The 20,898-nt window shown below is 44.6% G+C and overlaps 1 pseudogene; it reads left to right on the forward strand.

Annotated features, from left to right (window-relative positions):
• Positions 1-19,657: 19,657 nt before the first annotated feature.
• Positions 19,658-20,205, forward strand: LOC114217437 (ferritin light chain pseudogene; annotated as a pseudogene).
• The last annotated feature ends 693 nt before the right edge of the window (positions 20,206-20,898 follow it).

Raw genomic sequence — 20,898 nt, forward strand, 5'->3', positions numbered from 1 at the left:
GGGGGCACCTGGGTGGCTCAGATGGTTAAGCGTCTGCCTTCGGCTTAGGTCATCATCCCAGGGTCCTGGGATCGAGCCCCACATCGGGCTCCCTGCTGGGCGGGGAGCCTGCTTCTCCCTCTGCCTCTGCCTCTCTCTCTCTCTCTCTCTGACTCTCATGAATAAATAAATAAAACATTTAAAAAAAAAGACACATAGATTTGTTATATACACTGAATAGGCATCTTCACCTTTACATGAACAAGAGATAATAATCTGGCCACACCAGAAGACTCTAAACCCTTTGGAGTGGCATCCTGGCCTCGAACTTTGTCAGATCTGGGATAGGCCATTAGAAGGGTGTTGTCTCCTCATCCAACTTGAACATTGGTTGAAATGTGCCTCAAATGGCATTCCATTCCATAACCTTCATTAAAGGACTTGTTGCAATGTAGGAAGGGACAGAGAGCAGAAACTTCATCAAATTTACCAGTTAAATGGATTATAGGACTCTTTCTGGGCCCCTGGCTAATAAACACTGATAATGGATTGCAGAATTCAGTCTGATACACGTTTTGCTGGGAGCATACCACTTGACAGCAAGACTGAAGGGAGGACACCCGTAACCCTCCCTTAGCTGCAACTTTCGGAAGCCACTGATCTCTACCAAAAAGACCTCATAACCGCAAACAGCCAAACTGGCTTAGATCTATTCACAGTAGGTGCTCAGCCCTTGACATTTCTCGGCCTCAAGCTGTCTTTTTCATGTTTCGTGACACAAAGCTCTCACAAGGGTTTCAACTGAGTATTTGTTAAAGCGCTTAGATTGACAGGTGTGTGTGTGTGTGTGTGTGTGTGTGTAAAGCACCCTAGGCTCCCTACTCTGAGTAGCCTTCCCAGACGTCTTTTTCTGAGTCAGGGTGACCACTCCCTCCCTCTTCTGAGAAAACATCCATCACACCGCATGGCCATGTTTTGCTTGCCAGTCTCTGTGTAAGCCTCCAGACTCCTTGAGGCCAAGGATCTTATTCATCTGTGTGACATCAGCTCCAAGTGAAGAGCTAGAAAGCATTTCAGTGAAGGAATCCCAGAATAGGGAGGAAATGTAATATCATTCAGATGTCACATTACATTCTTCTCACAGTACCACAGATCCAAGGCTCCACATTACAGAGATAGATACATGTATATATAATTATTTACATCATTATAATGCCTAGAATTGACTTTATTTTTTTAAAGATTTTATTTATTTATTTGAGAGAGAACACAAGCAGGGTAAGGAGCAGAGGGAGAAGCTGACTTGAACAGGGTGAGGGGCACAGGGAGAGGGAGAAGCAGACTCTGAGCAGGGAGCCCGATCATGGGACTGCAGGATCATGACCTGAGCTGAACCTGAGCCTAACCGACTGAGCCACCCAGATGCCCCTAGAATTGATTTTAGCAACACATGTTAGCCCATTTAAACTCTTGTGATATTACACACTCTCAAGAAAGACTTTGAGGCTGATCTAAGGAAGTGTGGATATTAAAGGGGCAGTTGGTTAGGAAACAGTATCTCTACTTTTTCTGGCCTTTTTATTTAGAAGAAATCTGATATCTGGATGCTCCCAACTAGATGGAGATCAATCTGAAACAAGGATATGAATACAGCATGGACCCAAATTCCCACTCGTGAGAGGCCCAGGACTTACATTGGAATCAGTCATCTTGTTGAATGCTGAAAATCCAGCTTTACTTCTAGGTGCCTGCCTAGATATTGTCCGATCGCAATTTGTTTCGGATGCCCATGCCCATCCTTAAATCCAGAATGGTGGTGATTGCACTGGCTAGCATTGGCGACAGGAGCAAAATTCCTTGCCTGGCCACACTGGCCAGACCATCCAGCCCGTAGTGGTGACCCGGGAGACAACGGGTTCAGTAGTTTGATTGAGGCTTTCCTGTTTGAGGGGTGGGCTGGCTGTGGGAGGTTGTAATCACAGGCAGTACTCAGGATTGGTCAACAGCACACTTCACTTCCAGAAATCTGTTCCCTCATACCTGGTCACTTGTCAGGGACCACAGGAAAGAAATCCCTGATTCTCAACCCCACTGGGCCCAATGCCTTTTTTTATAATAAATATTTTATAATGTGCCCTTTACTAAGCTAAAATGAACTTAAGAGCTTATTTAAGCTACAAACACGTAATTTAAAAAAAAATGCCTTGGGGCACCCGGTGGCTCATTCCGTTAAGCGTCTGCCTTCGGCTCGGGTCATGATTCCAGGGTCCTGGGATTGAGCCCGCGTCCGCCTCCCTGCTCAGCAGGGAGTCTGCCTCTCCCTCTCCCTCTGCTGCTCCCCCTGCTTGTGCTCTCTCTCCCTGTCTCTCTCTCTGTGTCAAATGGATAAATAAAATCTTTAAATGAATAAATTAATTAAAATATAAATAAATAATACTTTAACTTGGGAAAAAAAGGAGTGTAAAGTGTAATAAAATAACATGTATTTCAGTATGTGAATGTGGGGACATAATGACGTTAGGAAACAAAGTGTCAGAGGCTCGCAGCTGTGTAGAATGCAGCAGACTGACACATGTAAATTGTATCGATGATTTGATGATTTGAACACCATTCATGGCTTTGTCACTGGTGATCGCAATTTCCCAATATGAGGAGCGACTCTTGGTAAAGTTTTTGATGAAGCAAAGGGCAGACACTATATAATTCCACTTATATGGGGTCCCTAGAATAGGCAAATTCTCAGAGACAGAAAGTAGATTTGAGGTCCCAAAGCGCTGAGGGAAGGGGAAATGGGGAGCTATTGCTTCGGGGTACAGTCTCTGTTTGGGGTAATGAAAAAGTTTTGGAAATAGTAGTGACCGTTGTATAACACTGTGAATGTACTTAATGTCATGGAACTGAGCACTTAAAAATAATTAAAAGGGGAAATTTTATGTTGCGTATTCTTACCACCATAATAAAATACCCAAAAAAAAGTCTTGCAGGATAAAAAGGTTTGTTTATCCGTAAAATGGAGTTAGAATGTAGCTCAAATAATTAATAATATCCTTTCGCTTACAAGACATCCATAAGTCATGCAAGACAATTCTCTGTTGTGCAAGAGTGTCCCACACTTTACCGGGGGTCTAGCATCACCGGCCAACCCCACTAAATGCAAGTAAGGCTCCCCTTTGAGTGATAAAAATGCTCCCACCAAGTTCCAATTGCCCCCAGGAGGGGAGTCTCTCTCCTCTTGGGAATCCCTGAGATGCAGGAAGGGACAGCCAGGTGGGTTGCCTAGTTTGGGGGGCCAGCGAGCGCCCGCAGTCCTCGTGGGGACAAGGAAACCGGCAGAAATCCAGTTCTTGGATGGCTCCACGAGGAGCACGGGGAGCGAGGGAGGCTGGGGGGCAGGGGGAGGTCCATGCGGGAACTGTGACCTGAAAGCCGCTCCAGCTCCGATCTCTGCATCCCTGGCTCGCAGGCTCCGGATCTCCCGCGGCGGAGAGGCTATGGCAGCCGCCTCCCAGACGGTGGCGCTAAAGAGCCTCGGACACGTGGCGGTCCTGCGGGTTGGCGCCGCAAGAGGCAGGGCTGACTCAGCCTTCGCAGATGATACAGCAGCGCTACTGCTGATGATGGGGACAACAGCAGCTACTATTTGTTGAATAATTAGCAAGTTCTTTACTATCTTTTTCACGGAATTTTAACAACCTATTTATTACCGGTGAGCCAACAAGTTGAGGCGGTCGCGAGGAGTTCAGGACATCAAGTTATCGAACCGAGGCAGGGGCACTATCCCAGAGATTCCTACCCGACGCAGCCACAGCTGCTCGCTCTCATCTCACTCGGCAGACCTCCGGGGGGGGGGGGGGGGGCTGCTGTCAGCTCCTTCTCCCCTCTCTGCGGTTCGCCGGAACTTCAGCTGGCAAGGGGGTCCCCCTGCCACAGGGTACCGCAGGTGCCGGCGCCCTGAGCCCAGCCCCGCGACGCGCCCTGCGATGCGCGATGCACCGCGTCAAGCGGGGAGAGACGGGAAGCGGCGACTTCTCCCAGGATGCTTCTCCCAGGAGATCCGAGTGCGAGGAGGCCTGTGGTTGGTTGGCAGCGGCTTGTGGGGCAGGCTTCTTAGACATCATGCCCGCGGTTTGCCCACAGAGGCTCTTCTCTGAGACCCAGCTTGGGATCTCAGGCACAGAAGCAGGAGCGGAGGTCTCTCTTATTAGGGTGGGGGCCCACCTGATTCAGTTCCTCCAGAGAGGACTCTCTGATGTGAACCCTGAACTTGAACCCTTTGCCTGCACAGCCAGCATGGTCATTTTCTTTCTGTGCCTGAGATCTTGGTGGGCAAGGCCAAGTCTTCCATGTCCTTTTAACCCTTGCTCCATTGTAATTAATACAATAATCGGGTACATAGCACTAATAATTAAGACAACTGCTTTTTATTTTTAACACTTTCACAGCACCTCATTTGATCCTCAGAACAACCTTGTTAGACAGATGTTATTGTTATTCCCATTCTATAGATGAGGAAATGTGAGGCCTGAGTCACACAGCTGGAATGAGGCAGAACCAGGCCTTGAATCCAGGTCCCCTCATTCCAAGCCCCGGCCCTCAGCAAGAGATTCGTGTGCTGCTGTTGAGTCCTCTGAGTGAGTCCCTGGAGAAATCGTTCTACTTGAAAGCACAGTGTCCAAAGCACTTCAGTAGTTCCTTTAAAAAGTAGCGAGATTTGGTACTTGCTTGCAAAGCATTTAAATAACTTCTCACCCATGAACCAGTTTAAGGCTACAGAATTTCAGTAAGACTCACAGAACAGCTGTTATGTTTCCTGTTTCACTGAGGGAGCAACAGAGAGGCTCATCCGTAACCCACTGGTCCCGTCAGGATCCCTAGGCCAGGAGGGTGATGGAGAGTGCAGCTGGGGATGGCCCTGATCTGTTGCCACCCCCAGTGTAGTCTTTGCAGCCAAGGGGTAATTATAAAAAGTAGGGGATACAGAGTTCAGAGGCAGGCATAGAAATCCAAACAGGCAGGGCAAGACAGGTGAGCCAAAATGCCAAGCCAAGCACACTGGAAATGATGGAGGATCAAAGTCAATCCGTATATCTATAGGACTTCCTGGAGTCAGAGCATGAGTTCAGGTGCTGGACTCCAGGTGGGTGATATTTGGTGTTTTCCAGGTGAGGCCTGCATGGCCCTCCACACTCGCCCCGTGGTCTTAGTGTGTCGGAAGAGAGGAGCTTCATCACAGAAAGCAATCCACAGAGCTAGGGGGAAAAGTCTAGAGTGAATCATGAATCCAAACAGAAAAACCCAGATGTGAAGGCAAACCAAAAGGAGCAAGCTGATTCATTTCTTCACGGGGCGAGGCTGTGGCGGCTCAAGTGTGGATCAGTGGTTTCCTAGCTGATGCGAGAGGAACACTAAACACACACAACAAATAGGTGTCAGTGCCAAAAAAAAAGAGGTCCACTCTCTTAACCCTCAACCAATTGCTTTCTCTTCTCAACCCCACACTGCAGGTTGATCGAGGCAGCTCTGAAGGAGGCAGTTCTCAGAATGTCCATGTTCTAATTGGTCCCCAACACTCCATATTTAGATGTTACGATTCTTCCCTCCTGAAGCCCTGGGGTTGCACGTTGCCACCATAGACAAGAAGGGTCTTTTGGATCGCTTCTAGAATTCCAAGCTGGAAATGCTCCCAGGGAGAGGATCCAGTCAACCCCATATGTCTGGTCAGGCCGAGCCCCCTCCTGGAGCTCAGGTGCACCTGCCGTGTGTACCAAGAGGCTCTCAAAGCAGGATCAAGCAGTTTCATACCCTTTGCTAATAACCGTTACATTTTTCTTAAATGAATGACATTACAGATAAATTAAGGGAACACTCCAGGCTGAACTGGTTTTCATTCACTCGAGTTTCTTTTCTCTTCCTTGCATTGGCATTTGCCATTTTGGGGTAGCTGAAATCATGGTCGTGAATAGTGTGCACTTTTTTATCACTTACAATCAAGTCATAAGTGCTTTTTTATGTTGTTATGGAGTCTTCATAATTGTTATTGGCACCGTCTACCCCACAGGAGGTTATACCACATCGTTTACCAAATCCTTTCCCTTCCGGGGCTCTTCTAGATTGCTCTCCGCTTTGCACCTAACATTATGATGAACACATTAGTGCAGCATTCAGAGTCCAGATGCCGCAGGGAAGACTGAGGGATAGATGCTGGCAAATTGGCAGGCGACCCTCTGCATGACGTGACCCACAATGGGGAGTGGGCCTGTTCTGGCTTCAGGGGGTGGCATTGCCGGGAAGATTGGGAAGACAAGAGAAATGGAAAACATGGTGTCTGTTCCATAGCTGGCCAGAGGCACTGGTTCTGATCTTTGGTAGAGACAGGGTGAACAGACAACAACAGGAAGTGTCTTTTGGATGAAAGGTTTATGAGACCCGTGAGCCAAGCACTGTCACTTCCTGGTTCAGGTGTGAACAACACAGTGGCTGTAAGTCAGGGAGGCAGGGGACGGCAGCAGAGCTTGCCATGTTCCTGAAAATGGCCCAGGTGCTACCTTTTCATGTGGGTGGAGTAGTTGGCGCAGAAGCAGCGTGCCAACTGCCAGTGACTTTCCCAAGCAGGCTGGAGCAGGACGGAAGTACGTCTGGTCCTTAGCATGTGTGAGACACTTTGGGGGACTCTAAGAGCTGAATGGGGGGCTATGAGGCAGGGGCTTGAGATGGGCCAAGGAGGCCAAGGGCTATGGACATCAACGTTAATGGACTCACGTCTGCACCCACAACATTAATGGACTCGTGTCTGCACCCACAGGCCAGACAGAATGGGAAGAGTTCAGGGGGCTAGACATGATTTCCTTTGAATGGTTTTCCTGGGAGAGCTTCCTAGAAGCAGGACTAGTGGGTTAAAGAGCCCCGAAGCTTTTTTTTTTTTTTACCCCAGTTCTCAGGCCCAGCTACCGTGTTCTTCTTTTCTGCCCTACCCCAGACCCAGGGGCTCAACCACTCGCACTCTCTCCTTAGTGCTGCCCCATCTCTGCCCCTGGGTCGATCCCCATCCAGGACCACCCCACCCCCTGCCAGCCCTCTCCTTCCTCGCTGCCTCTACGGACAAACTCATGGGTCCACTTCACTTTCAAGCATCCCTTGCAAGAACACAAAAACGGAATAACTGAGACGCTTAAAACAAGGAAAAAAGTGCAAAAACTTTAGAAGTCTTACTGTTTTGTGAGTTATAAATCCTTGCTTAGAATCCTTGCTTCTCTCTTAAAATAATTTCCAGCTATCCATTTAAGACATCAGCTCCTCTTCATCTGGGGACCACATTGAAGATACAGGGGTCTAGGCCAGCCAGGACCTGGTCAGCCAAATGAAACCACACCAGTTATTTTCAACAGAGAGAAGGTCATGTAAGGAACTGATTAATCAGGTATTGGAGGACAGACAGACAGAAGGGAGACACTAGATAGCACAGAAATAACTGCAGGACACAGCTTCCAACCTAGGTCTGGTGGACAGAGAAGCTTGTGGAAACATTCCACAGAACTGGGACCCAGACCTCTGGGAGATATAGATTTAATTGTGTCCCTCCAAAAAAATGTATTGAAGTCCTAACCCCCAGGGCCTCTGAATATGGCCTTCTTTGGAAATAGGGTCCTTCCTGAGGTAATCAAGTCAAAATGAGGTAATGAGGATGGCCCTAATCTAATATGGCAGTGTCCTTACAGACGAGGGAGATGTGGACACAGCCGTGTGACTGGAGTGATGTCCCTAAGAGCCGGGGAAGGCCAAAGATTGCTGGCAACACCAGAGGAAGCAAGGAAGGATCCTCCCCTAGAGCTGTCGGAGAGAGCACCGCCCCGTGGACAAGTTGATCTCCGACTTCTGGCCCCCGGAGCTGTAAGAGAGTAAATTTCTGTTGTTTTCAGCCACTCAGCCGTTGGTGCTTTGTTTGGGTAGCCAAGAAGAGAGTGCCGGCTGGAGGTATTTCTGAGGGGAGACCCTGAGGCTGATTCTGAGGGTATGGAAATAACTGGAGGCTAAAACAACCACTCCTGGAGTCACCCGCTACTGCTGGGCTGGAACACCATTGTTGGCATGAGGCTGAGAGAGACAACGAGCAAACGCTAATCACATGCTCTCTCCTCCAGCCTTCCGGTCCTCCCTCTTCATTGCTCTTTGGCCAATGTCCATGTTATAGGGGGCCAGCTGTCAGGGAGAAACACGGAGTGCCAAGCCCTGGCATCCCAGAGCTGACTCTGGCGGATGGTTGGGGAGCTGAGAGACGAGAGCTTAACAACCAGCCCAGGGCATGGAGGCTTGGGTGGAAAACACAGTCACAGCTTTATTTTCATTGTCTTCTCCCTGAGATCCAGCATTTCCTTCCCTTATGAATATGAGCCAAAAATAAATGGATAAAACCACAGTAGTGTAAGCAGTATCTGTAATTCCATCACCAATGTTTTCATTGCACATTAGAGTTGTGGCAGATATTTCAAAATACCATTTATGCTTACCATCACTACTTTAAAATTATAGGTGTTAGACTCGCTGCTAGACCTAGTAATTTCGTGTGCTAATAAAGAAGCAAAATAATGCCAACATGATTTTGTTTTGTAATGGGTTCGTAACTAGTAGGACTCCCTTTGTACTTCAATTATTATCATATTTTATGTATAAAAATTCTTATTTGGGGAAGATGCCCAAAGACTACACCAGACCAACGAAAGGGTCCATGGCACCAAGAAAAGGTGAAGGATCATTAGAAGGAAGGAGGGATGAAAAGACAGAGCACAGAGGATTTTTAGGGCAGTGAAACCATTCTGTGTGGTGGATACATGACATTATTCATTTGTCCAAACCCATAGAATGTACAACACTAATGTACTATGGACTCTGGGTGACAATGATGCGTCAGTGTAAGGTCATCAATTATAACACATGTACAGCTCTGCTGAGGGATATCAATAGTCAAGGAGGCTCTGCATGTGTGGGGCCGGGGTAAATGGGCAATCTCTGTACCTTCCTCTCAATTCTGCTGTGAACCTAAAACTGCTCTAAAAAATAAAGCATATTAATAAAAAAAAAGTGACGATCCTCTGGCATAGACCAATCCTTTCTTCTTTATTCCAGAAAGTGGGTCTCATCTAATAGTGACACACACACGGGATCAGTGAGTGGGGAGAGCATGGGATTCTTGTTCTAAACACAAGCATGGAGGAGGAGGATATTGGGAGCAGTGGCTTGACTTCAGCCATCTTTCGGGGGACTCCACACATGATTGCTGCTTTCTCAGGCATCCGTTGGTAGAATGGTAGGCTTATCCTCACCCTCCCAGGATTCAAATGTGGGTTGCTGCTCCCAGGCAGGGCCAGCTCTGTGGCCGTCCACACAGGCCTCCCCACTCTGACAGGCCTGCACTCACCTCAAAATTCTGCTGTTGCTGTCTGGAAATTCTGAACGCTTTTAAGCAAGGGGCCCCTCATTTCCACTTTGTGTAGCCAGGCCTGCTGCTAGGAAGTGTGCAGGCTGGGCTCTAGAATTCCAAATATTTAGGGCATGAGAATGTGCTCTCATTCCTCACACGAAGTAGTAATTCACTTCTGCTATTTACTAAAAGCCAAGTCTCCCCCACTGACTTCTCCCCAAAATTCTAATAAGTTTATTTTTCTACCTGAGGAAAGGACAAATAGATGATTGTGTATTCTTCAGGTATTCTTGATGTCTTCACATCTTTGAGAACTCCTAATTGAGAAATGGATAAAGTTTTTCAAAACGACATTTGACATCACTCCCAAATATGTGGCAGATCAGAAACTTGAGACTTCCATACCACCCCCATGTTGTGTGAGGTTTGCTTGGCTTATATTATTTTGTTTTTTTAACATTTCGGATTAGAGGTGCTATTAAACTCCCCAAAACAAAACAGAACTATCAAAACTCCCAGATTTTGATAGTTCAGTCCCCAAAGGGTGTGGCTCAAAGGCCTCAAACTCGTACGGTCCTCAGGAAGCCCCGGCCCCATGCCCACAGCAGCCTAGGAAGCTTGCATCTGCCCTTCTACATCTGGAGTGGAGCAAAAGACCAGTGGCAAGACAGCCAGCACCCAGACTGCAGTAATTAACCCCACAGTTAGAGTTTTTAAAGCTTAAAAAAAGGGGCGCCTGGGTGGCTCAGTTGTTAAGCATCTGCCTTTGGCTCAGGTCATGATCCCAAGGTCCTGGGATCGAGCCCCGCATTGGACTCACTGCTCAGTGGGGAGACTGCTTCTCCCTCTCCCACTCCTCCTGCTTATGCTGTCTCTCTGTCAAATAAATAAATAAAATCTTTAAAAAAAATTAAAAGCTTAAAAAAAGAAGCCATTGTCTTGTTTCATTGATTACTTCAGAAATGGGTTGCCAGCCGGAGGATAAAATCCCTCATCAGCCACATTTCCAGAGCAACAGTGCCGTGTTCCTGCAGCGGGGACTGTCTCCCCATAACTGAGCTGTCAGAGATGGAGGTTATGTGAAGCCACCAAGGAAACCCACAGGGCAGTGGGCATTCCTCAGTTGGATTCTGATGCTGTGAGGTTTTTCTCATACCTGTGCTCACATGCTTCTCATTTCATTACTCAGAAGCGTATTTAGGGGAGCATACAGGGTGCCTGAGAGCACAGCTCTGCAGCTCAACTCCCTAGCTATGCCAGCCATGAGCTCCTGAGTGAGTTTCACCACACTGTGCTTCAGTGGCCTCGTTCAGACAGTGTTAAGTAATGGAGGCCCTCCCCTCACCGGGTTGCTGGGAGGATTACGTGAACGAACCAACGGAACGCACTCAGAAGAGAGCCTGGCATAAAGTAAGTACTCTGTAAATGGTAGCTTGAAAATATGCCTGTAGTTTACCCACATCTCTCTAGGTGCCCTGGGAAATTCAAGTCATGGTCTCTGTCTTCTAGGAATATGGTATTAAAATTGTGCTTCTTGGATCCTTGGAGGTTCCAGTGATGTATATTCATGATGGCAGAGAAAGGTGAGGGGTGGAGGTAGGGAGCAGCCAGCCTTTAGCTCCTACTCTACTTAAGACAAGAATCTTTACTTTATCTGATGTATACATCGAGTTTTCAGATAAGATTTCATTTGAAGAAAACATCCCCAAGAAAGCCTATGAAGAGTTTGAAAACCACTGGTGTTAGGACCAAGCAAGACCAAGGAAATACACCCAGGAAGCAAGTAAGTAGTCCTACCTGACTGATGTGATTAGGTTTTGTGTTGGTCATGGAAGGGTCAGGGTCATGGTCATGGGAGGAAAGAAGTGACATGCACCCAAAGGTGTTGTTAGAGAAGGGCATCATGAAGGGACTACTGGTGTAGGTAGGGTTTGGGGGAGCCATTACCACTCATAGGCCTTGTAGAGACCACTTTTAGGCAACAGGTTTGAGCCATGGAAACTTGAGCAAGGCAAAAGGGCCCACGGTGACCACCGAGCTGAATGCAAACAGGTTCATTAAATGATCCACCTCAAAATAGCCATAGGACCTAACTAGCCAATGGGATGCTTACAAACAGGCACAGACAGTTACCAAAAAAGGGAAAATTCCATACTTCCCTATACTTCCTCACTCCACCCTATAAATATAGTCCCTCACCACCACCTCATGGCACATGATCTTTCCTTTGCTGTCCTGCCCACTGTCCCTTGCAGTGTGCTCAATAAACTTCTAGCTCCTTCGTTCTGCTTCAGGTGAATTCTTTCACCAGCTGCACCACCAGCCCCCACCCAGTCAGAACACCCCGAAGGCCCGAAGAAGGGAGGAGAAGGGGTGTCTTGCTTCCACAGAGGATGGATGTTTAGAGAGGGTGCCTGACAGCAGCTGAAGTGTTTGTAGAGGGAGGCAACCAATCTGTGGGAACCTGTTACGGATGGAGCCAGAAGAATGAAAATTCTGACCACACCCTCTTCCTGCCCTTTCATCCCTTCAGGGGCTCCCAAAGGCCAAACTCAACCAGAAGTCAGAGGGCAAGGGAGTCTACTGATACACTGACACAGCCCCAGTGATGTGCTGGTCAATAAATATTTAATAACAAGCTCTGAGGTAGGTGTATATATGCCTATTTGTAGTGTTCACCCACTTCCAAGGTGGAAATATTCCTACTATGGTCACCAAGCATGGACTTAGGAAGAGATGCACATAATCAGCTCTTGCAGGCTCCAGCACATCACTGAAGTAGACCATATGGGTCAGCCTCCCAGGACACAGAGCAGGTTGGGAAAGGACGGAGAGTGCACCTGGAAAGGCAAACAAAAGATGTCCTGTGCTGGTGCTGCTGCCCATGCTGCCGCTGCCAACATTGGACCAAGTGTTCTGACATCTGGAGCAAGGGCTTTGGTGCCTCCATCTTCACCATCAATATAACTGCTATCCGCAAGGCTAATAAAGAACGGTTAAATCTAATAAGCATCTAGCAGGTCAATAATGTAGATGAGAGAGGGAATGAAAGAGAGAGAGAAGAGGTATAGATTCCATTCTAGGCTGGGAACCGTCTGCCTTCCCCACAGATAACTATGTTGCTGATAAAGACATGAAGAGGTGGAGGTGGGGAGCTGTACTTCTCTAACTTCAATTAACTGCATCTGATAGCTCAACAGTATCCTGAGGTCAGCTAGGCATGGGTCTGGCAGAGGAAGGAGGAGTGACTTACCAGAAACGGGAGTCCCAGGGATGGAGCCAGGACTTAATATACCATGTGGCATGAGCTCAAGGTCATAGTACCATCCTGTTATCTGCTGGCAGGGGAGTGGCTGCAGAGCCATGACTGACTGTTCTGAACCTGTGTTGGCCTATCTTGGCTGAACCATTGCTGAAGGGAGCAAGATTCTGTGATGCTTCAGGCCCTAGTGCTATTCTGCATATGGCAGGCATAGCCCCAATCCTCAGGAATAGTGTGAAACAGGTGCTCAACAACTGCCACCATTTACCCACCACACCTACCACAAATGGTCTGTCCCACTGTCACCATTATCCACACCGAAGTCTCCAGTTTCCCTTCTAAGACAGCAATATCATGACCTTACCAGGTAATACCGCAGGCATAGAGGTTGGCCCAAATAGAGGCAGGTCCAAAAGATGATTCTGTGACAAAAGAAATGATACAAAAGTGAAATCTTCCCTTCCTCTCCCCAGACCCACCTCTGCATCCACTGTTTCCATTTTCTCCCCAGAATGATGTACTGCTGGACAGGTAATGTACATTTATGTTGACGATCCCTTCTCCTTATGATCTGAGAGGAAGATTCAAACAGCGTCCACTTCCATTGTTTATGGGAAACCACGGGCACTGAGCAGAACTCCCACCAACCAAGGGGTCATTAAAGGCAACAAAACCACCATGGGGCTTATGAAAATATCCCGAGACATAAAGGATGGAGAGCACAGTACTCAGCATAGAGGAAGAGCATACCCTTGAGCACTGTTTAATACATGAAACAGAAGAAAATGCTAGAAAACAGACCGTAAAACAAGATTTTAACAAAACTGAGGGAGGACTGAGATGTCAGTGAATCTGGCTAAAGGGCAGAGAAATAGAAAAGGAAATTGATGAGGCAGGGAAAGTGAAAAGTGAAAAATCCTATTTAAAAAATTTAAATGCATTAGTATCAGAAAAGAACAAGCACAAAACTGCAGAAAACATAATCCAAATATGAAGGGTAAGTTTGCCAAACTCTATGATAATATAAAAGAAAAGAATGACAAAATAAAAACCAGCATATGTAAGAACTACACAAGAGAGACCTGCCATATGGGCAATTGTCTTGTCTCTGAAGGAGAATCAGGAACCAAGGAAGCAAAAGCAAAATTGTAGAGATTATACAGTACAGGAGATATTTCTCTTTCCTTTGAAAAAATTGTGTGGTACAGTGACTAAAACCTCAGACCCTATAGTGAGGTAGACCAAAGTTCCTATCCTAACACTGTTGATGATCTTCTATGAGTCCTTGAACCTCAATTTCATCATCTGTAAATTGGGAGGGATAATAGCTGTCACCTCATAGTGTTATCATAAGGTAATACATATAGAGCACTTAGCACTGTATCTGGCAGAAGTTTCAACATTTCAAAGGGGCTCATTGAATACCAAGCAAAGTTAATGACAAGAACCAACCCATAGATACACGTGACAGTATTTGTAAATATCAAGATTTGGGGGAAAAAAAATCTTATAAGCATTTGGGGGAGAGGGAAGGGTAACCTAAAAAGGAAGAAAATCCATCTAACTTCAACCTTCTCCTATAAAACCATATTAAATGCTAAAAGAAGATATGTCAACTATTACAGTTTTGAGGGATTAAGGTAGTTGATCAAGTTTATGGACTCAGTCAAATCCTGTAGAAAAACAACAAAGAAACAGTCTCAGCTGTTCAAGGACTCTGAAAGCATTATCTTCTCTCTGTCTCTTTCCTAAGACAAGTACCGGAAGGCTTCTTACAGAAACCGAGACATACAACAAAGAAAGAACTCAACAAAGGCTAATTTATGCAGTAAAAGGATGACTGGTGAGCATTAACACCTGTTCTATGTTGAATGAAGCCTAAATAATTATTGGAAATATGACTTTAAGATAGAATGCAAATGTCAAAAAAATTAAGTATAACCTCAGTGTAATTCCAGATTATACCAACAAAGACAGGAGTAAAAGTAAATGGAAGTAAACACACAGTAAGTTTTTCATCTTACTAATGGAAGAATTAATCAATACTGTTTCATTCTTATCATTGGTGATAACAGAACCAAGAATATTTTTAGAAATATAAAAAGGAGGGACTAGTACCATTTTAAAATACCATTTGTATTAGGGTAGGCAAACTGCTAAAACAAAGAGTCCCACGATTTCAATGATGCATCACAGTAAAATGTATTTCTTGCTCATGGCATAGTCTGTGGTGTTGGGAAGAGTTCTGCTCACAAGGCCCACCTAGACATAAGGAAAGCAAGAAATCTTGCTTAGCTGTATGCCTAAGGTGAAGAGAAGGACATGGATTCTGATGAAGACCAGCAGTCTGGTCATCCAACATTTGTGCTCCTTTCATCCTTCAGAGAGAAGGCACCCTCTTCCAGTATTAAAACTGTATGAGTCAGGCTTCAGTCAAGAAAACAAAAACTAGTCTAGTATTTCAAATAAGGAGTGCAACAGAGAACCGGGTGCTTAGAGAATTATTGGAAGACTGAAGGAAGCAGAGGTCGGGACTACTGTGGTAGGCTGTTGGGAAAGGATGATTTCTTAATGATTCAGCCCACTAAAGCATCAAAACAGGCACCTTGCAACATCTCCCTGGGAAGCTGCAGCAGGCTTCATGTAACACAGAAACCAGGATGCTACCATCTGCCCACTTAAAGGTCTGCCGCTAGTGGCAGGGAACAGCTGTCTTCTCCTCTTCCACCTTCCTAACCTCACATGACTACTTTTCACCAGTAGACCCTGAACTGGAACCCAGATGGCAAGTGATTCCGGGAAACAAGTGCTCAGAAAGGGGCAAAGATGATAATGAGCTGAGAGCAGAGCTTCTAAATCTTGGAGGGAAAATCCATAGAAAACATAGAACAGTCAGTTCTCATTATTGGCAGCAGTTATGTTTTTAAAGTCCTCAAAAAACACTGAATTAGCAAATACTGAGCCACTGCTCCTAGGGTAAATATAGGGTTAGGTACCTACAAGCTTCTGGTCACGATGTTTACATCCATCGATCAATACATGACTTGATTTTTTTTGTGTTTAAAGAGACCTTTTAAATATATATTGTGATTCATTAACATTGAACTCACAGCCAATAGCACTATAATTGATGCCTGAACGAAGCTCGTCTAACACAGTATTTTCTTGGTGAGGCTCATCATAGCCTTCTTGTACTTAGGAACACCAGACAGCCCTTTAGCGCTGTGCTTGGGGGTCATTTCAAACGGTGAAATCACCAGCAAAAGGCACAACACTGCAAAAGCATGGCACTACATAGACCACGTAAAGTACTCCTGTTTACAAAATGAGAGCTGAGACAAACGGAGAGTCCTCTTGTTTGACCTCAGCCAGAAACATGTATGTCAGGCAACTCAAAATTTTCACTGCTCTGCGCATGTCTGTGGATGACTGCAGAAATGCCATGCATGTGGACCTTGAGATTACTAACCAATCTACTTAGTAGATGAGTTTGCAAATACAGAATTCACAAATGATAAGGATCGACTGTACGTATAACAAAACAGAAAGGAAACAAAGAAGTAAAATAGAAAATAAAAAATAAAACACACATTTAAAACGATCAGTGTAATCAGGGGCACTTAGGTGGCTCAGTCAGTTAAGCATCTGACTCTTGATTTCAGCTCAGGTCATGATCACAGGGTCCTGGGATCAAGTCCCACATTGGGCTCCACACTCAGTGCAGAAGTCTGCTTGTCCCTCTCTCTCTCTTCCTCACACCACTCTCTATCTCTGTCTCTCTCTCTCAAATAAATAAAAGTGTTTTAAAAAAATAAAATGATCAGTAAAATCAATGGCAAATGAAAATTACTAAAGCAAATGTTCATGGCACATGAGGCAACACTGGTCATCCCTCAAATTATAAGAGCAGATTAGAATTTTGGTAAACTGTAAATGGCTACTAACTTTCTTGAGAGAAATGTTATAGTAAATATTAAAGCATTAAAAATATTCAGACTCTGACCTAGCATTGCACATCTAGAAATTTTAGCTGGATAGGCCTACATGCCCACCAAGATTTAATTTACAATAATATTTATCTCAACAAAATTTATAATAGCAAAAGAGAAAATTTAAATAACCTATATGTTTTATAATAGAAGACTGGCCAACTAAATTACAGTACCACTATAAAATAAAATACTATGCAGCCTTTAATCATAATGTTATGGAATGATTGTCAATGCATAGGAAGATGCTCATCATAAAAGTTTACATCTACAAAAAAATTAGAAAATAGTATATAGTTTTTTTTCCATTTTTATATCTAAAAAGGAAAAAGGAGAAACATAATTATCTTAATATTGTGGAAAAAATGTAATTTAAATGTAAATTTCTTTCTTTCTTTTTTTTTTTAAGAACTCAGCTTCCTTATGTCCTGAGCTGAGAGATCAAGACCTGAGCTGAGGTCTTATTTACAAAATGAGAGCTGAGACAAGACCTGAGCTGAGAGATCGAGTTGGACACTTAACTGACTGAGCTACCCAGGCAGCCCTAAGGGTAAACTGCTTAACAAAAATCTTAGCAAATTTGGATGGAAACAGGTATATTTAAAGAATTAAATATTCTAATGCCAATAATATTATATGACTTGTAACTGACTATGTTAGTCAGGGTGAAGCCAAAGATAGCACTACTCTTTAAGTTCTCAACAAAAAACAGAACTAAGACAGCATCTTTGAAAGGAAATAAATAGCGTAACTTACACATGATTTATTTGTGTACCTAGAAAACCCAACTAAATATATAAATATGTTTTAAAAATAATCAGAATTAAGTTAGATCTGTAAAAAATAAATACAATAAGCCCATGAAAAGATGCTCAACATCATTGGTCATTAAAAAATCTCACCATACTGAGTACTGGCAAAGGATATGGAAGAACTGAAACTTTCATTTACTGCTGTTGAGAATGTAAAAGGATATGATCGTTTTGAAAATAGTTTGGAAAACAGGCAATCTGATTTAAAAAAAAAAAAGTTAAACACATATTTCCCCTATGACCCAACCATTCCACTTGTAAACATTTACCCAAGAGAAAAGAAATCATATGTCCACACAAAGCCTTGTACACAGATGTTCACAGCAGCTTTATTTATAATCGGCCCCAACTGGAAACAAGCAAATAACCATCAACCGGTAAATGGATAAACCAAGTGTGGTCAATCTACGATAGAATACTACACGGCGATGAGAAGAAACGAATTATTGATACACAAAACAACATGGATGAATTTCCACGTAATTATGCTGAGAAGACAAGCAAAAAAAGTATAGGTACTCTGTGATTCCATTAATAAGAAATTCTCCAAAATGTAAACTAATCTATAGTGCCAGAAAGCAGAGGAGTGGTTACCTTGGGCCAGGAGCTGACACTAGGGAAGAATGGCTGACAATCGGTCATAAGGAAGCTTCTGGGGGCGATGATGTTTTTATAAAGGAATATATATGTCAAAACTCACATAAGTATGAATCACAGACCTGTACTCTTGAAACAAATCATATATTATATGTTAATTAATTGAATTTAAATTTTAAAAAACTCATCTAAGTATGCACTTTAAATGTGTTGTTTATTGTGTCAATCATACCTTAATAAAGCTGAAAAAATACAATAAACAAATATAGTAATCCACACACGTTGTTCTTACATACAAGGAATACACAGCTAGAAAATCTTATGGGAAAAGTTCTTATTCAACATTCTAACACAAAATACAAAACAACCTGTAATAAATTTAACAAGCAGTGTGGTAGGCATATATGAAAAAAAAATGTTTTAAGTCTTTGTGATTATTTGAATCTTTGAAAATCTCTGGAAAAAAGGTTTGAATAAATGAGAAGATGCAATATGCACCCATTTTGTTGAAGCGGACGTGTTGTGATGTGCCATCCAGATTTCCCACTTCAGAACCAAGACACTCATTCCTTTAGCTGCGGAGTGTTGGCTGCTAACAGCTCCTGCCTGCTTGTTCTTGAGGAGCCTCCCTTATCTGAAGAAAGCCGCCTTCTCTCCTGGGTAGTTCTCAGGTGAGTGCTCAGTGGTTGGGGAGAAAGTTTCACAAAGGCCTGGTCCCCTTTGCCTCAGTTCGGGACAACTGTGAAGTTCCATCCTATTCCCGGAACTTTCTGGGGTCAGCTGAGGCCCCTGTCCGTGACTTCATTACAGTTCAACCCCTTGCTCTGCCTCATCCCACTTCCTTCATGCCCAGAGAAGTACTTTTTTTTCCCCCGAGATTTTATTTACTTAAGCAAATGGGGTATAGAAATACCCCATGTGGGGTTTGAACTCACAACCCCTAGATCAAGAGTCACACTCTCTTCCGACTAAGCCAGCCAGATGCCCCCCACCCCAAGGGCACTTCCTAATAAACCTACTACATGGAAATCTTCCTCTCAGAGTCTGCTTCCCAGAGAACCTGACCTACAACAAAAGGTGAGGATATCAATTAGACCCAGATTAAAGTACTGTTGACCCTTGCACAACCTGGGGGTTAGGGGCACTGACTCCTCCACACAATCAAAATTCCACACATAACTTTGGACTTCCCCAAAATGTAATTACTAATAGCCTAGGGCTGACTGATGCTTTACTGATAACATAGTCAGTTAACACTGTATTTTGTATGTTATATGTACTACAAACCGTATTCTTAAAATAAAGAGAGGTAGAGAAGAGAAAATGTTATTAAGAAAACCACAAGGAAGAGAAACTACATTTATAGCACTGCACTGTTAAAAAATCCTTGTATAGGCAGTGGTCCTGATAGTCGCCCAGATCTGTCTGTTGCTTCAGTCGTGCTTGGACAGAACAGACCCAGGGACACCCCTTCTTTCAGCCTCCCACCATCCTCCAAACTCTTGTCCAGTCGTGACCTGTAGAGGCATCTTCTCAGCCATCCTCTGCCTCTGGAACCAGCCAACACCACCTTCTGAGCTTAGCTCCTTACTGCTGAGCAACCATGAGCGCTCAGATTCATCAGAATTATTCCACTGAGGTGGAAACTGCCATCAGCTGCCTGGTCAACATGCATCTGCAGGCCTCCTACACTTTTCTCTCTCTGGGTTTCTATTTTGACCACGAAGATCTGGCTCTGGAGGGCATGGACCACTTCTTCCGCGAGTTGGCAGAGGAGAAAAATGAGAACAGGCAGCATCCTTTGAAGACGCAAAACCAGCCCAGGGCTGCGCCCATTTCCAGGACATGCAGAAGCTGTTCCAAGATGAGTGGGATAAAGCCCTGGATTCCGTGGAATCCGCGTGGTCCTGGAGAAAAACCTGAAGCAGGCCCTCTTGGATCTGTGTGCCCGCACTTCCGCCCACTCAGACCCTCATCTCTGTAGCTTCCTGGAGAACGGCTTCCTGGGTGAGCAGGTGAGACTCATTGAGAAGATGGTGACCACCTGGCTAACTTCACAGGCTTGGCCCCCGGGCTGGGCTGGATGAGTATCTCTTGGAAAGACTCACGCTCAAGCACACCCAGGAGCCTCAGGAGCCTAGCAGTCTTTGAGGGGCCCCCTGGCATCCCCCTGGTGCCAGAGCTTCTGCCCGAGGCTTTCCCTGCAGGCAGCTTTTTAAATACCCTGGAGGCCTCTCCCAAGCCATGGATCCAATGAAAACAATAAAGCTTTTCACAGGAAAAGAAAAAAATCCACATGTATGTGGACCTGTGCCGTTCAAACCTGGGTTGTTCAAAGGCCCACTATATATATTTATTCAAAACCTGTTTGAATAACAGTGAAATAATTTTATTAAGTGAGAATAACTGAGAAACTTTGAAAGGAAAAAAGAGCAACAAAGTTGGACTTCAAACACCAGAAATTAAATTTTATTCTAGAGCCATAATAATTTAAACAATATATTAATAATACTTAATAGAGAAAAAGTCAATGAAACAGAAAATGCCGTAAGCAATATAAGCCACCTCCGGGATGACATCCTCCTTCTATAATGTTCTCTCTACTTCCTTGGCTGTTTGAATCCTGTCTCTTCCCTGAGGATATTAATTTCTTTTTTCATGGAGGCTGCTCATTCCCTTACAGGGACACCAAAGGTAGTATTGGCATTCTCTTAAGTCTCTAATAATGCTCTCAAGATGTCAGTTTTCCTCCTGTACCAAATCCCTTTTTCTTACGGTTCAACCATTTGGTATTTCTCCCTCTACTCTTCTAGGTAACAGTCCACCAAAGTGAGCATCACAATT

This window comes from Eumetopias jubatus, unplaced genomic scaffold, assembly GCF_037043125.1.
Source record: "Eumetopias jubatus isolate StellerSeaLion01/CBP00866 unplaced genomic scaffold, mEumJub1_p1.0 scaffold_2, whole genome shotgun sequence".
NCBI classification, from domain to species: Eukaryota; Metazoa; Chordata; class Mammalia; order Carnivora; family Otariidae; genus Eumetopias; species Eumetopias jubatus.